The sequence below is a fragment of the Heptranchias perlo genome, chromosome 20 (assembly GCF_035084215.1).
Source record: "Heptranchias perlo isolate sHepPer1 chromosome 20, sHepPer1.hap1, whole genome shotgun sequence".
In the NCBI taxonomy this organism is placed as follows: domain Eukaryota; kingdom Metazoa; phylum Chordata; class Chondrichthyes; order Hexanchiformes; family Hexanchidae; genus Heptranchias; species Heptranchias perlo.
In genome coordinates, this window is record NC_090344.1 from 19,664,655 (window position 1) to 19,680,641 (window position 15,987).

The 15,987-nt window shown below is 43.2% G+C and overlaps 2 non-coding genes across 2 annotated transcripts; both read right to left on the reverse strand.

Annotated features, from left to right (window-relative positions):
* Nucleotides 1–5,277: 5,277 nt before the first annotated feature.
* trnar-acg (transfer RNA arginine (anticodon ACG)) lies at nucleotides 5,278–5,350 on the reverse strand. Its single transcript has one exon. It is a non-coding gene; the product is annotated as a tRNA-Arg (tRNA).
* A 4,317-nt stretch (nucleotides 5,351–9,667) lies between these two features.
* Nucleotides 9,668–9,739, reverse strand: trnaw-cca (transfer RNA tryptophan (anticodon CCA)). Its single transcript has one exon. It is a non-coding gene; the product is annotated as a tRNA-Trp (tRNA).
* Between the last annotated feature and the right edge of the window lie 6,248 nt (nucleotides 9,740–15,987).

The following is a 15,987-nucleotide window of genomic DNA, read 5'->3' on the forward strand; positions in this document are numbered from 1 at the left end:
ATTTTATTCAAAAGTTTCAACTGCAGTTCAAGGACAAAAGCCCTGGGAGCACTGTTGTTCACAATTTATCGGTGCTGGAACCACTGTTGTTCACAATTTATCGGTGATGCGATCATTGTTGTTCACAGTTTATCGGTGCTGGTGCCACTGTTGTTCGACATCGGAAGGACAATTTCAAAAGTTGCGGACGACACCTAATTGGGAGCTGTAGTTAATACAAAGGAAATGCGAACAATACAGGAAGACATAGGAAACTTGCAGTATGGGCGTATAAATGGCAGATTAATTTCTATATATGTAAGCGTGAGGGGGTGCATTTTGGTAGGAAGAATAAGTAGGCCACATACTGCGTGGATAATAAGAGTCTAAATGGAGGAGAGGAGCAAAGGGATCGAGGGGCACAAGGACACAAATCATTAAAAGTCACGACACAGGTTAATAAGGCTATGAGAAAGCAAACTAAGCACTGGGGTTCATTTCTAGAGGGATGGAATTGAAAAGCAGAGACGTTATATTAAACTTGTAGAGAACCTAGGTTAGATAACATTTGGAGTACTGGGCACAGTTCTGGTTTCCATATGATAAGAAGGATATAGGGACATTGGGGAAGGTGCAATAAGATTCACAAGGATGATACCAGAACTGGGAGGATATACTTATCAGGAAAGGCTGAACAGGCTAAGGCTCTTTTCTCTAGAAAAGAGAAGTCCGAGGTGTGACCTGATAGAAGTAATGAAGATAATGAAAGGGTTTGATAGGGTAGACAAAGAGAAATTCTTTCCACTTGCCTTGTGGGGGTGTCCAAAACTAGTGGTCATAAGTATAATATAGTCATTAATAAATCCAATGGGGAATTCAGGATAAATTTCTTTACCCAGGGTGTGGTGGAAAGTGGAGCATGCCAGCACAAAGAGTTGTTGAGGCAAATAGCATAGATACATTTAAAGGGAATCTAGTTAAGCACACGAAGGAGAAAGGAATAGAAGGATATGCTGATCGGGATGGATGTGGAAGGGTGAGAGGAGGCTCGTGTGGTGCATAAACGCCAGCATTGACAAGTTGGGCCGAATGGCCTGTTTCGGTGCTGCAGACTCGATGTAAAAGTCGAGCGCAGAATGAGACACCTCCCTGAAACTGGGGAACTCGGGAGACAGACTTTAGAGCAAGGTTCTGTATATTTAGAATGGGGTAAATAAAACATTCATTCTGGAACATCCAGAATCCGATCAGTTCCATAAACAACTATTACCCGGCGTGATTTGAACACGCAGCCTTCCTGTGACGCAATAATTAATGGAGATGGAAACAGGAAGTTGAAAAGTGACGTTCTTAGATTAACTGAGAGGGCAAAACTGCGGCAAATAGAGTTCAATGTGGGAAAGTGCGAGGTCATCCACTTTGGTCCGAAGGAAGATAGATCAGAGTATATTTTAAATGGCGAGAAGCTAGGAATTGTGGAGGAGACAGATTTAGGGGTCCATGTACATAAACCACTGCCAACGGGCGTACAGGTACAAAACATAATTCAAATCAATAACGGAGTATTAGAAAGGCTCGTTAGTTCACTTGGTTAGTCATAATCGCGGGTTTGATCCCCGTACGGGCCATCAGAAGCTCAATGTATTTTTTTCGGTTTTTTGCAACTTTAAAATCCAACATTTACAAGAAAATCCACACTCAGAGTGAAGGGGAATTTTTCTGGTTAACATCGATTGAATCTTTGCCCTGTGGCGGAGAAACAGATCTTTATTTTTACTTGTCTTCCTCTGGTTTGCAGATAAACGTTTAACTCGCGGCCTGTTCCCATTAATGGTCAGAAGTAGTAACAGACAGACAGAGCGGGTCTGACCACCCCGAGATCTGGAAAAGGCATCAGTTTACGACAAATGCATCAAATCAAATGGTCACCTGGCACCGGGGGAGAAAAAGCCAAGAGAAAAAAGACAGAGGGGAACAGAGAAATAAAAGCTAAAGGAATACGATCGAAATTTTTCCCAAACTTGATTCGTTTCTATTCCACCCCCAATCCTTCAGTGGCGGATGTAAAATTTCGGTGTAAATAAATGCGAGAATGGACCCAAATCCGGTTCTGGGGAATGAGGGGGGCTAAGTGAAGCAAATGTCAGTGGGGGAACATTTAGGGAACAGCGATCATAGTATCACAAGGTTTAGAATCGTTTTGGAAAAGGACAAGGAACAATCTAGAGTAAAATTAGTTAATTGCAGGAGGGCCAATTTCAGTGGGTTGAGAACGCATCTGGCCAAGGTAAATTGGAATCAAAGCTTGACAGGGAAAACTGTAATTGAACAATGGGCGGCCTTTAAAGAAGTGATGGTTCTGGTACAGCCTAGGTACATTCCCAAGAGGGGGAAAAGTAGGGTAAATAAAGCCAGAGCTCTCTGGATGACGAATGATATAGAGAGTAAGGTGAAACAGAAAAAAGAGGCGTAGGACAGATGTCAGGTTGATAATACAAGTGAGAACCGGGCTGAATGTGGAGAGGTCAGAGGGGAAGTGAAAATGGAAAAAAAGGGGCATGGAGAGAGTATGAGTATAGACTGGTGGCTAACATAAAAGGGAATCCAAAAGTCTTATTTTGGCACATGAACAGTAAACGGGTAGGAAGAGGAGGGGTGGGACCGATTAGGGGTTAAAAAGGAGACCTATGCATGGAGGCAAAGGGCATGGCTGTGGTACTAAATGACTGGGTTGCATTTGTCTTTACCAAGGAAGAAGATGCTGCCAAGTTACAGTAAACGAAGTAGTTGAGATACGAGGCGGGCTATAAATTGATAAAGAAGAGGTATTAGAAAGGCCAGCGTATTTAAAGTAGATCAGTCACCTGGTCCGGATGGGATGCATCCTAGTTTGCTGAGGGAATTAGGGGTGGAAATTGTGGAGTTACTGGCCATAATCTTCCAATCATCCTTAGATACGGGGGTGGTGCCAGAGGACTGGAGAATTGCAAATATTACACCCTTGTTTAAAAAGGCGTGTATGGATAAACCGAGGAACTACAGGCCAGTCAGTTTAACCTCGGTGAAGGGGAAACTTTTAGAAACGATGATCCGAGACAAAGTTAATCGTCACTTGGACAAGTGTGGGTTAATTAAGGAAAGCAGCACGGATTTGTTGAAGGGAAATCGTGTTTAATTAACTTGATTGAGTTTTTTGTTGAAGTAAGAGAGAGAGTCGATGAGGACGATGTGGTTGACATGATATATATGGACTACCAATAGGCGTTTCATAAAGTGTTGCGCAATAGGCTTGTCATCAAAGTTGAAGCCCATGGAATAAAAGGGGCAGTGGCCGTACGAAATTGGCTAAGTGACAGTAAACAGAGAGCAATGGTGAACGGTTGTTTATCAGACTGGAGGGAGGTGTACAGTCGTATTCGCCACGGGTCGGTACTGGGACCACTGCTTTTCTTGATATGTATGAATGACTTGGACTTGGGAGTACAGGGCACAATTTCAAAATTTGCATATGACACAAAGCTTGGAAGTGTAGTGAACAGCGAGGAGGATAGTGATAGGACAAAGACAGGCTGGTGGAATGGGCGGACACATGGCAGATTAAATTTAATACAGAGAAGTGCGAAGCGATACATTTTGGCAGGAAGAACGAGGAGAGGCGGAATAAACTAAAGGGCACAATTCGAAAGGAGTTGCAAGAACCGAGAAATCTGGGGGTATGTGTGAACAAATCTTTAAAGGTGGCAGGGCAAATTGAGAAAGCGATTAAAAAAGCACACGGGATCATTTGCTTTACAAATAGAGGCATAGAGTGCAAAAACAAGGAAGTTACAATGAGCCTTTATAAAACACTGCTTCGGCCACAACTGCAGTATTGTGTCCAGTTCTGGGCACCGCACTTTAGGAAGGCTGTGAAGGCCTTAGAGAGGGTGCAGAAGAGATTTAATAGAATGGTTGTAGGGATGAAGGACTTCAGTTCCGTTGGTAGACTGGAGAAGCTGGGGTTGTTCTCCTTAGAACAGAGAATGTTGAGAGGAGATTTCGTCGATGTATTTAAAATCATGAAGAGTTCAGACAGAGTAGATAGAGAGAAACTGCTCCCATGGTCGGAAGAGTCAAGAACCAGAGGACAAAGATTTATGGTGATTGCAAAAGAATGAAAGTCGACATGAGGTAAACGGTTTTACACAGCGAGTGGTTAAGATCTGGAATTCACTGCCTGAGTGAGTGCTGGAGGCAGATTCAATCGTGGCTTTCAAAATGGAACTGGATAAGTACTTGAAGGGAAAAGGTGCTGGGCTACGGGTAAACTGCGGGGGAGTGTGACGAGCTGGAATGCTCTTGCAGAGGGCCAGCACGGACCTGACGTGCCGGATGGTCTCCTTCCGTGCTGAAACCATTCTATGATTCTAGGATTAAAAGAAGCAGAAACTAAATAACTCAAACAGCCCAAACACGAGATCAGAAGACCTTTAGTCTAATACCCTCCCAACTGAGCGATTTCCTTCCCACTTTTAATTGAACTTTGTGTCCTTATGTTGGAAGAACATGTAACCCCGGGAGGAATTGCCTCTCCCAGTCATTCCGCACTTCATGTATAAACATCGCACTCATATAGACACACCCACAGTTCATATATAAACATCGCACTCATATCTACACTCCCACAGTTCAGATATAAATATCGCACTCAGATATGCACATCCATAGTTCAGATATAAATATCACACTCATATAAACACACCCATAGTTCATATATAACATCAGACTCATATCTACACTCCCACTGTTTATAAAAGAACAGCGCACTGCTAAACCACACCCACTTTATATATACCCAAAGCCTTGTTGAGAGTTCTCATCAAAGTCTGAACACTGAAAGTTTAACTGTTTTCCCAGGACTGTCCGTCCTGATTTGTGTTTTTCAGCATCGAATTTCCTGAAGACCGGCAAAGAGAGCAGAATAGCGGTCCTGCCGGTGAATGCTGATTTCAACAGACGCCTCCGCGTCCAGGAGCTAGCGGGGGTCGGAAAGCTCTTGTGGCGCACGAAGTTTCTGAAAGGCCCGGAAACAAATGAAGATCATCAGCGCGGTGTCTCCACCTCGTGCTGCAATGTTCGTGTGTCTGACATCAAACTCAAAGGCGGCTTGTTGGAAAACGTTGTGGTCACAGTTTCTTTTTTAACTGAACATAAATCTTTCAAGATGGAATGTTTTCTTTCCTGCTTCACCATAAACAATATCTGATCACGAAATTTGATTCTTCGTTCCCCAGTGTCAGAGATAAAATTGCATGAACCCGAGCCAGGTAGGAGTCGAACCTACAATCTTCTGATCCGTAGTCAGACGCGTTATCCATTGCGCCACTGGCCCATGTGATGATAGTTAGTGTATTTTATTTAATTTTTCATTCAGCATCAACCGACAGGTTGACACAGATAAACACAGCGAAATGTACAAGAGGAAAAGAAATGAACCAAACGGCCTCAAACTCCAACACACAGTGGCGAGTGTCTGACAGGTATCAGTGAGAGCAGATGGTGAATTTGCAGCTTGATTTGGCTCCGTGGCTTCGCTGTTCAAAGTGCCTGTTTCGTCGGGTCCTTTATTGTCTCAAGCCTCCTCTGTGATATTTACCCAATTTGTGAGTTGAGCAACAAAATAACATTTAACAAAATAATATTTATATTAGTGTCGGAGTCAACAAGGAAAGGATTCCAGAACTGCAGTGCGGAAGTGCTCCTTCATTGTACAGACGGACCTCTCATACAATGTCTGCGAAACACGTTTCGAGGATACTGTTCCAGAGGGCTGATTTTACAAACTACTTTAGTTGCAACCAGCAACCGATCTCCATTAAAAGTTACGAAGCGAAACTCGTTTCAGAGCAGATTTCGCTGTTCAGCTTTTGTAAAATTAGCAGAAACTCATTTTGAACACATCTTAGTATTAATGAGAATGTCAGGTGCATGACAATTGGGATGGAACCGTCTCTTACAATAAGTACGAAGTATAATCGATTACAAAGTGAAAAAGCCAATCCAATCTCTCAGTCTCTTTATCTGTCACTTTCTCGGTGAGTGAACGTAAACCAGCAGAAGAAGCTAAAACAAAGAACTGAACAGTTTTGTTTCTTTTCTTTTCCTTCGGGCGAGTACAGTTGAAGAGAATGATTTCTGTTTCCTGCTGGACAAATAACTGGAATGAGCAGTGTATCTGGTTCCCCTGGTACCCAGTGAAACATCCACGTTTATATCTCACATTTACACTGATCCCTTCCTTCCTCACTAATTATAGGAAACTTTTGGGAAGGTTCAATCACACCTCAGAAGTCCAGAAGCAAAAAGGAAGGTGGACACCTCATGGTGACGTAAACTACAGGCGAGAGAGGTTTGCAGGTTTACCTGGAGCTGTAAATGTATAAACTCCTTCCAATGTACAAACTCCCCTCACCAACAGTAATTCATTTCTAACTGATCTGAGACTTTGGGCATTTATGGTGATTATACTTTGTGTAGTTAAAGCAGCAGTAAAATCCGTTGTGTGTTATATACATAGCCGTTCAGTCAATCTTAAACATTGTCATCCGACTTACCATGTGCAATGCCACACGGGGTATGTTAGTTTACGGACAGTCCTGTCTCCTGCAGTTGTTCTCTCGGTCACACATCCGGCATCACCTCTCGGTCTCACACTTCAGAGTCACTCCTGAATATAAACACATTTCTGCTTCAGACGTTTACCTGAAGATCAACAAATCACAAGTCAAGAGGAAGGGAACAAACAAATCAAATATTTAAGAACGTTAACGGATAGAAAATTCACCACAAATGACTGAGAAAAAACGAAGCAAACGGATCAAGATGAACAATTAGCAAAAGGTAACAATTAAAGAAAGGAGAAGTGGAACCGATCAAATCGCTCCAAATAGTTTTTGTAAAATCCTTTCGATTTTCATCTTAGTTTCTCCGTTAAGTTGGGGACGTACATCTAGAAATATTTTTCGTACCATCATAAAGACAATTAGAATAAAAATTTTCACAAAGTAGGCCTTAATCTTACTTATACGATAGCGAGTTATGTGTTTGTAAAATCTGCAATTGTTCTACCATTCTGTAAGTTTAGCGAGATGCTCTGAATATATGTTCTACATTGAAACGGAATTGGATTAATAAAATAAAATGAAGAAATTTGTTTAAGAGCATGAAGAGCTGACTTTCCATGTTGGATATCGCGATATATTTATTTACGCAACTGTCATTTGTGAAATGATGGAATGTATTTATTTCTATATCTGTACGGGTAAGGAAATCCCCATTGGATCATTTCCAGGAACCAATCAAGTAGTTAAATTAGTTTATCAAACCCTGAACACCCTTTGGGATTTGCCGATTGAAAATTTGAATGGAAATCGAGACCATCACAAAGCATTGGATCAAATATACCCGCTGAGGTTTCGGGGTTGTTACTGATTTATTTCTATCACTGAGTAACCTATTTTACACAGGGTGAAGCTACAAATCTAATGATAAGGGTCTGGGTTGGAGAAGGAACAGATGAAAGTATCAAATTTAATTACACTGATTCCACAAACACTGCACACCACATCCTTGAAACATTGTTAACTGTTTCTACATAAAACTGGAGAGGGTGTGAATAGAAAGTAACAGAAAAAAAAGCTCATTAATGCATCAAATTTAATTTTGATATTGTTGCACAAACACTGAACATTCCATCCCGAAAACACTGTCCCGATCTAAAATCAGTCGGCAGGACCCTGAGCCACGGTGAAAATGCTGTGATTTCAACCTGGTTCAAAACACACAGCCTTCTGACGTGGAGTCAGACACGACTGTTCTTGGACCAGGCCCGCAAGCAAGCGGCTGGAGCAGGGTCCATTGGAGGGCGATCGGTGCAGACTGCCGCCGCGGCTCTCGGAATGTGAGAGGCGGAAGCAGCAGCAGTCAGACGGCCTCAACAACAGCACAGTATCCCTGCTCTCCTTCACTTTGCATCACTGACTATGTGGCGCAATGGATAGCGTGTTGGACTTCTACTTAGTGGTTGGAGAAGATATTCAAAGGTTGTGGGTTCGAGTCCCACCAGAGTTGGATTTTAGTTCAGGGATCGGGAGCTGGGAAGTGAAATTTTGCAGCAAAACCGCAACAGGATCATTAATGTCCGTCAAGGAGGTGAAATTGTCCCCGACACTTCATCTTACACAAGTGGCTCCAGTCACACCAGAATTCATGATACTTAAACCACTCTGAGCTGGATTGGCGAAACTCTCTCAAGATGGAGACTCAACATCGGCTCAGACCGAAATTCAATTTGCTCGACTTCCGGCTCTGTCAGACTGCACGTTCCTTCAGACAGGTTTCTAACTGGCGACATGCATCCTGCTGCCGTGTGAGCATTGGTGCTTGAGGGGTAGAATTGTTGTTTGCAGTAATTCTTTTCCTGTAAAACTGGCTCCTGAAGTGTAGGATGGAAAGTATCCTGACTGAGCGGTCAAAGGCGCTGGTTTAAAGCTCCAGTTAAATCCCTCGATTTGAAGATGGATCAAAATAATAGTTTGTGTTTCGAAAACGGCATCCTCCCTCCTGTAAACAAGTAATACTAAACATCTCATCTGCTGTTGTAACAGCGTAGTTCGGAGGAACCACATTGCAATTAAAATGAGTAGATGCATTTTGGAACACACCAATTGTGCCTTCAACTCCGGTCGAAACGTTCACAAGCAAAAGGATTGTTTGAGCTAGCTGAGACTCGAATTAACAACCTCGGCATTTCCCGAGCCTGTCCTGTCATATAAGGACCGCGCACTGACCGATTGCGCCGCTGGAGCCCGGTCACTCTGATCACCTGTCCCACTCTGCTGGAAAGAATATTAAGGTGAGAGGTCCTTCCCTGTGGAAACGTGTCCTGTCCCCGTGATGAAACTAATATCTGCACTTTCACTTTCAGCTTCTTTCACACCCTGTGCTCCATCGCACGACAAGCGGGTTTTCTGCGAACAGGTCAAAATAAACATTGCCAGAAATTCTATCAGTAGAATGATTTGAACCCAGCCCCCACGCAGCGATTGGATTTATTGCCTTAAAAGCAGTGAGTTCCGGTTGCACAACGCCTTACCAGTCTTTCACGTTTTGTTTAATGCCGAAATAAATAGATTGGAGCTAATTTACCCCGTGCTGGGGTTGTTCTCCTTCGAGCAGAGAAGGTTCAGACGTGATTTGATCGAAGTGTTCAAAGTCATGAAAGGTTTAAAGTTAATAAAGAGAACCTGTTCCCATTGGCGGAAGTGTCGAGAACCAGAGGACACAGATTTGAGGTGATTGCAAAAGAACGAAAGGCGACATGAGCAAAATCTTTTTTACGCAGCGAATGGTTATGATCTGGAATGCGCTGCCTGAAAGGGTGGTGGAAGCAGATTCAATCGTGGCTTTCAAAAAGGAATTTGATAAATACTTGAAGGGGAAAATGCAGGGTCACGGGGAAAGGGCCGGGGAATGGGACCAATGGGATTGTTCTTACAAAAGGCAGGTAAGGAATTGATGGGTCGAATGGCCTCCTTCTGTGGTGTGTTCATTCTGTGATAAATATTATTTTACCCACAGTGAACAGACCATCCCGAAAAGACTGCCCCGCGATAAAACAGAGTGACGCTGAAAGGTTGCGAAAATGAGATGACCCCGACGTGATTCGAACACGCATCCTACTGATCTGGAGTCAGACGCGCTACCGTTGCGCCACGAGACCCACAGGCGCTAGTTAGAGCCGGATCCATTGGAGGGAGATCGGCACGGACCGCCACAGGGACTCGAAGAAGCGGAAGCAGCAGCAGCAACAGCGCAGGAGCCCCGCTCTCTCATCCAGCCGTTCCCAGCGGAGAGCTGCCAGTCCCGGCCTGAGCCCTGTCTGGGAGCCGCCTGTCAATCTTAACAGAACGGGACCGATCCAGTTTCAGCTCACACACAAACTCATGACAGATTCACTTATTTAAACCGTGTTTAGAATCAGTGAATTGGGATTTAATTCAATCCTCATCTGCCCGCCGCTCTGTCAGTTCAGGACTTTATTTGAACCGACACTTGGAGCTCTGTTTTACAGGGTGCCGACTGTTTAAGCATTTCTCAGTCCCACCACGAACACTTTTTGCTGCTAACTTCTGCTTAATACACTACTTGGTGTATTCTATAGGCCACCAGCTCGTGGGGCGGATATAGAGGAGCAAATTTGCAGGGAAATGACACAGAGGTGCAAAAACCATAGAGTAGTGATAACAGGGGATTTCAACTATCCTAATATAGATTGGGATAACGAGAAAATAAGGCGCAAAGAAGGGGAAGAATTTTTGAAATGTGTTCAGGATAACTTTCTCGACCAGTACGTTTCTGGCCCACTGAGGAAGGAGGCATTGCTGGACTTGGTTCAAGGGAATGACGCGGGCCAAGTGGAGCAAGTATCAGTGGGGGAGCATTTAGGGAGCAGCGATCAGTATCATAAGGATTAGAATAGCTATGGAAATGGACTCTGTCCACTCTAAAGTAAAAATACTCAATTGGAGGAGGGTCAATTTCAGTGGGATGAGAATAGATTTGGCCCAGTAGATTGGAATTAAAGATTGTCAGGCAAAACTATAATTGGACAGTGGGCGGCTTTTAAAATGATGATTCGGGTATGGAGAAGGTACATTCCAACGAGGTAGAAAGGTCGGGCAACTAAAGCCAGAGCTCCCTGGATAATAAGAGAGATAGAGAGTAAGATGAAGGGGGAAAAAGTGGCGTATGACAGGTGTCAGATTGATAACACAAGTGCCAACCAGAGAGAATATAGAAAGTTCAGAGGGGAAGTGAAAAAGGAAATAAGAGGGACAAAGAGAGAGCATAAGAATAGCGGAAAACATAAAAGGGAATCAAAAAGCCTTCTACATACATGTTAACTGTAAACGGGTCGTAAGAGGAGGGGCGGGGACGATTAGGGACCATAAAGGAGATCTACTCATGGAGGCAGTGGGCATGGCAGAGGAACTAAATGAGTACTTCGCATTGGTCTTTACCAAGGAAGAAGATGCTGCCAGATTCTCGATAAAGGAAGATATAGTTAAGATACTGGATGGGCTAAAAATGAGAAAGAAGAGGTACTAGAACGGCTTGCTGTATTTAAAATAGATAAGTCAACTAGTCTGGATGGGATGCAGCCGAGGATGCTGAGGGAAGTAAAGGGGGAAATTGCAGAGGTGCTCGCAATAATCTTCCAGACATCCTGAGATATGGGGATGGTGACAGAAGACTGGAGAATTGCAAAGTTTACAACCTTGTTCAAAAAATGGTGTAATTTAAACCCAGCAAGTATAGACCAGTCAGTTTAACCTCGGTGATGGGGAAAGTTTTGGAAATGATAATCTGGGACAGAATTAACAGTCACTTGGACGACTGTGGATTGATTAGGGAATGCCAGCACGGATTTGTTAAAGGCAAATCGTGTTTAACCAACTTGATAGAGTTGTTTGATGAGGTAACAGAGAGGGTAGATGAGGTCAATGCAGTTGACGTGGTGTATATGGACTTTCAAAAAGCGTTTGATAAAGTGCCACGTGGTAGGCTTGCTATCAAGATTGCAGCCCATGGAATAAAGGGGGCAATAGCAACATGGATGCAGCACTGGCGAAATGACAGGAAACAGAGAGTTGTGGTGAATGGTTGTTTTTCGGACTAGAGGGAGGTGCGCAATGGTGTTCCATAGGGGTCGGTGCTGGGACCACTACTTTTCTTGATAGATAGTAATGACTTGGACTTGGGAGTAAAGGGTACAATATCAAAATTTGCAGATGACATAAATCTTGGAAGGGTAGAGAACAGTGAGGTGGATCGACTTAAAGAGGATATGGACACGCTGTTGGCATGAACGGACACGTGGCAGATGAAGTTTAACACTGAACAATGCGAGGTGATGCATTTCGGTGGGAAAAACGAGGAGAGGCAATATAAACTAGAGGGCACAATTCTAAAAGGGTTAGAGGAACAGAGCGATCTGGGGGTATATGTGCACAAATCGTTGAACGTGGCAGGGCAGGTTGAGAAAGTGGTTTAAAAAGCAGACGGGGTCCTGGGCTTTATAAAGAGGGGCATAGAGTACAAAAACAAGGAAGTCATGATGAACCTTTATAAAACACGATTTCGGCCACAAATGGAATATTGGGTCCAGTTCTGGGCAGTGCACTTTTGGAAGGATGTGAAGGCCTTGAGAGGGTGCAGAGGAGATTTACTACAATGATTCCAGGGATGAGGGACTTAAATTACATGGATAGACTGAAGAAATTGGGATTGTTCTCCTTGGAACTGAGAAGGCTGAGAGGAGATTTGATAGAGATATTCAAAATTATGAAAGGCCTAGACAGAGTAGATCGAGTGAAACTGTCCCCATTGACGGAAGGGACATGAACCAAAAGGCATAGATTTAAGGCGATTGGCAAAAGAACCAAAGGTGACATGAGTAAAAACTTCTTCACACAGCGAGTGGTTGAAATCTTTGCTTTTTGTGCTTTGCATGTGATGAAATGTCATCATTTTACAGACTGTATCTTAAGAGTGGGATTCAAAGTTCAGTGCTTCTGACACCAAGAATCGGGTGCAGCCGTTGTTAAATTTATCAAAGCAAGCAATTGTCGCCGTTTATCACAAGAACGCCCGAACCGGATATGCGGTCAAGATGAAAGTAACGCAACGAGAAGCATCTGATACAACACGAAAGGCATCGGGCTGTGACAACAATCCCCACCGTTTTGCTTTTCCAACATGAAGGGTGTGACATTTATTCTCTGAACATAGAAACAGTCTGGTCTCGCTCACTACAGAAATCTCCACGTCACAGCGAATTCACCTTTCAGGACCTTGTCTGTCAAGATGAATTGTGATTTACGTGAAGCCAATGTTCCATTCCTTTATATGTTTCATATGCCTGCTCTCCGATCACAAGGTTTTTTTTAGTCCACAGGGTAAATGTTGGACTAACAGCCCTGCTCAGCCGGCAATGATCACGGTACATTTTCTTGCAGACAAAACACACAATGAAACCCTGGAACTTTGAGGCGATGAATCCTCAGGAAAAATAAAATAAGGGCTCGAATCAATCTAACCAATAGCACCAACGAGAAAGGTGAAGAGGTCACCTGCTAAACCAGTAATTCACTGAGCTCAACCTTGAGGTTGCAGTGACCAATATAACAGCTGTCTCCTGTCAGGTTACTTTTCCGAAATGAATGGTTGAAGCTTGCAGGATTGAAAATCCAACGAGCCGGTCTTCACTCTTAAACCAGCAACTGTGAAGTTAAGAGAAACGTGCCGGGGAAATATTCGATTTAAGCGCGGTGACACTGGGCCAGAGTAAAGCTCAGTTAATATGATCGCCGAGTGGCGAGCGGGTGGATTTGGAACTCCTGAGCGACCGCACTGTGCATTTTCCAGATCTGCTTGGAGCACCAATCCCTTCAATTCATCACTTACAGGGACAATTCGATTCTCGGTTTCTTTTCCCTGAGTTTGGCGAGATCTTCAAAATTGAAAACGATCCATATCAGAGCGAACCTTGTCACCGACATGCTCACAGATACAAAGCGGCCGCACTCTGCTTCAGTGAGATGAAAGCCCAGAGCGATTTCAAGTTGGAAGGCAATTGCAAAGAAAGCTGTTTCAATGAAAGTGCAGGTCATTGAGGTGCTTTTAAAGTCCTGATTGTTTGAAGTGAACTTCTTCCGAAAGCGCTTGAGATTCAGGTGGAGTGATTTGGGGTCTTCCTTTCCCTCTTTGCAAATGTTTGAACGGCACGTCAAGATCAAAAGTCTCGGGCCAAATCTGGGTTTCTCCGGGTTATGAAACTCGAATCAAAAATTGTACCCCGCCCTCAACGAGCCCAGAAACAAGAACGTTTCTTGACATTAATGTGTTCGCGACACATTCTATGAGAGGTCTGTCTGTATAATGAAAGAGGATTTTTGAAGAGAGATTCTGATCAACTCCGTGTTGCTCCTGAACAAAATACAAACACCAAACTGTGCGTTTTTGCTACTCAAATTCAATAAATATCACGAATTACACATAAGTACCGTTGGAAGTTGAACGCAGGATCTTCCTGTTTAACGAGACAGGCACGTTAACCAACTTAGCCACTTCTGAGCCCATTCACGGCCGCGTGTCCAACCTCCTCTCATTAATATCTACCTCACATTCTTTTGCGGGATCAGACTGTTTTATCTTTGTCCATTTCGCTTGCCCGTTTCCCTGTGAATCCCGATACTGACTGCGTTTCAGACTGTGTTCATCTTTGTGTGTCCATCAGTGTGCTGATACACAGATGAATATTTGTGCTTGTGTTTGTTTGTTACATTAAATAAATTAGGGGATCAGACAATTCTCGCTCTGACACTGAAGAACTAATTGAGCAAATTTCACAGCGAAGTATTGTTTATTGTGGAGCTGAAACTAAAAAAATCGTAAGAGGTGCAAAAAGGGAAAACGAGAAAAACTTGTGAGGGAAATTAAGACAACAATCAAGGTTTTTACACGTACATTAAGAGAAAGAAGGGTGACTAAGAGTAATGTGGGCCCCTTAAAGACAGATGGAGGTGATATTTTAATTGAAAATCAGGAAATGGCAGACCAGCTGATACTCACAGAAAAGCATGAGGATAATCGACCAGAAACACGAGGAAAACTAAAAATAAATCAAGGGGATTCAGTGTAAGTAAAATAATGGTAATGAAGAAAATAATGAGACTAAAGATGGAAAAATCTCCAGGATCTGATGGTTACCACCCCAGGGGATTAAAAGGAGTAAGTGAGGAGATTGTACAAGCTTTGGTCATGATCTTTCATACTCTCATGATTCAGGATTTGTTCCATGGATTGAAAAATTGCCAATGTCATTCCATTATTTAGGAATGGGAGCAGAGATAAAATAGGACATTATAGACTTTTAGTCTGATGTATGTTGTGGGGAAGTTACCCGTATCTGTTATGAGGGAAAGAATGACTGAGCACTTGGATAAATATGAATTGATCAGAGAAGCCAGCATGGATTTGTAAAGGGTAAGTCAAGTCTAACGAAACAAGCTGAACTTCTTGAAGATGTAACTAACGTGGTAGATAATGCAGTGTCTATGGATGTTATATCGACTTCCAGAGGCATTCGATAAGGTACCACGTAAGAGACTGTCAACAAAAATGAGAACACATGGAAATTAAAGCAACCTATTGACATGGGTAGAGAGTTGGTTGGGAGGTAGGAGACAGAGAGTAGGGATAATAAATCTGTGCTCAAATTGACAGGATGTGATTAATGGTGTCCCCCAGGGATCTGTACCGGGGCATCAACTTTTTACTATATGTATAAATGAGGCAAATGAAGAAATGGAGAGCCATATATCCAAGTTTGTCGACGACACCAAGTTAGGTGGCACAGTGAGTAATGTAGATGGGAGCATAAAGTTACAAAGCGAAATTGATAGATTAAGTGAGTTCGTAAAACTGTTGCAGATGGAGCTTACATAGAATTACATAGAATGTACATCACAGAAACAGACAATTGTGCCCAACTAGACTATGCCGGTGTTTATGCTGCAGACGAGCCTCCTCCAACCCCTCTTCATCTAACCCTATGAGCAAACCCTAATATTCCTTTCTCCTCCATGTGTTTATCTCGCTTCCCCGTAAATGCATCCATGCTTTTCGCCTTAACTACTCCCTGTCGGAGCGAGTTGCACATTCTGGCGAGCATCTTTGTAAATATGGTTCTCTTGAATGTCATATTGGATTAATTTGTGACTATCTTATACTTATGGCCCCAATTTTGGACTCCTCCCCACAAAATTGCAAACACCTTATCTGCATAATCTTAAAGTCCTATTTCAGGTCACCCTCAGCGTTCTATTTTCTATGGAAAAGAGCCGAAGACTGTTCAATCTTTCAATACGGGGAAGTGTGACGTCATCCACTTTGGACCTAAGCAAG